We start from the raw sequence: 1,725 nt of genomic DNA, 5'->3' as shown, positions 1-1,725 counted from the left end.
ATTCTCAGAGTCATCAAAAGTTGTTCTCTAAGACATCAATGTTGTTATCTACGACATCAAAGATGTTCTGTAAATCATAAAAGTTTATCTTAACTCACCTTCGTTCATTAGAGAAACTTTCCAATCCATATTCGTTAACCCGAGTTATTCTCAGAGTCATCAAAGCGATCTCTAATTCATCTTCGTTCTCCAAAAAGTTGTTCTCTAAGACACCTTCATTCATCAAAGAAACTCTCCTTCTTCCATCATGTTATTCTTTAAGACATCTTCAGTCATAAAATTTTCTCTAACAAAATGTAACTAGTTCAGCTTTTCATACCAAACCTGCACTTGTTAAAATATATTTCCTTAGTCGCTTTTACCCTAAAACTGTTCTCTGAACTACACTGTTCAAACCTATGTAACCTATCATCTCCACCCAATGTTACTTAGTTAACTTAACCTGCATAACCTAACTTTACCTATCTTACCTTACCTTACCTATCTTACCTAACCTAACCTAACTTTACCTATCTTACCTTACCTATCTTACCTAACCTAACCTAACTTATCCTGCTTAACCTAACTTACCTATCTTACCTAACTTTACCTATCTTACCTAACTTAACCTGCATAACCTAACTTTACCTATCCTAACATAACTTACCTTACATTACCTATCTTACTTAACTTAACCTGCTCAACCTAACTTTACCTATCCTACATTACCTTACCTAACGTACCTAACTTACCTGCTAAACCTAACTTTACCTATCTTAACATGACTTACCTTACATTACCTATCTTACTTAACTTAACCTGCTCAACCTAACTTTACCTATCCTACCTTACCTTACCTAACTTTACCTATCATACCTAACTTACCTAACCTTACCTAACTTATCCTGCTTAACCTAACTTACCTAACGTACCTAACTTAACCTGTATAACCTAACCTGCTTAACCTAACTTACCTTACCTTACCTAACTTTACCTATGTTACCTAACTTAACCTGCATAACCTAACTTTACCTATCCTAACTTAACTTACCTATATTACCTAACTTAACCTAACTTACATAACTTAACCTAACTTACCTTACCTACATTACCTAACTTAACCTGCTTAACCTAACTTACATAACGTAACCTAACTTACCTTACCTATCTTACCTAACTTACATAATTTAACCTAACTTACCTTACCTTACCTAACTTAACCTGCTTAACCTAACTTACATAACTTAACCTAACTTAACTTACGTAACTTATCTTACCTATCCTAACCTAACCTAACTTGCTTTACCTAACTTAATCTTACATTCCCAAACTGATGTATCCTAACTTATCTAGTCAAACCAGACATGATCTAACTTACATAAGTATTCCTTCTTGTCTTTTGTGTTTCGTCAATCATTGTCTCATATTCATTTACTCTTTTCATTAGTTAATTTCTCAAATGGTCACTTATGCATTTCAAGTGCTATTTGTTAGAGATTGGATATTTAAGCATTTCAAAGAATTTTTGTTATATATGGGCATTTACTCATTTCAAGGGTTAATTTCTCAAATGGACGTTTTTGCATTTCAAGTGTTATTTGTTTAAGATTTGGTGTTTAAACATTTCAAAGGATTTTTGTTATATATAGGAACTTACTCGTTTCAAGGGCTAATTTCTCAAATGGTCATTTTTGCAGATCAAGGGTTATTTGTTAAAGTTCATCAAGTTGCTCATAAGTTGTATTT

Source organism: Procambarus clarkii, chromosome 50 (assembly GCF_040958095.1).
Source record: "Procambarus clarkii isolate CNS0578487 chromosome 50, FALCON_Pclarkii_2.0, whole genome shotgun sequence".
Lineage (NCBI taxonomy): Eukaryota > Metazoa > Arthropoda > Malacostraca > Decapoda > Cambaridae > Procambarus > Procambarus clarkii.
This window is presented reverse-complemented; position numbering follows the sequence as displayed.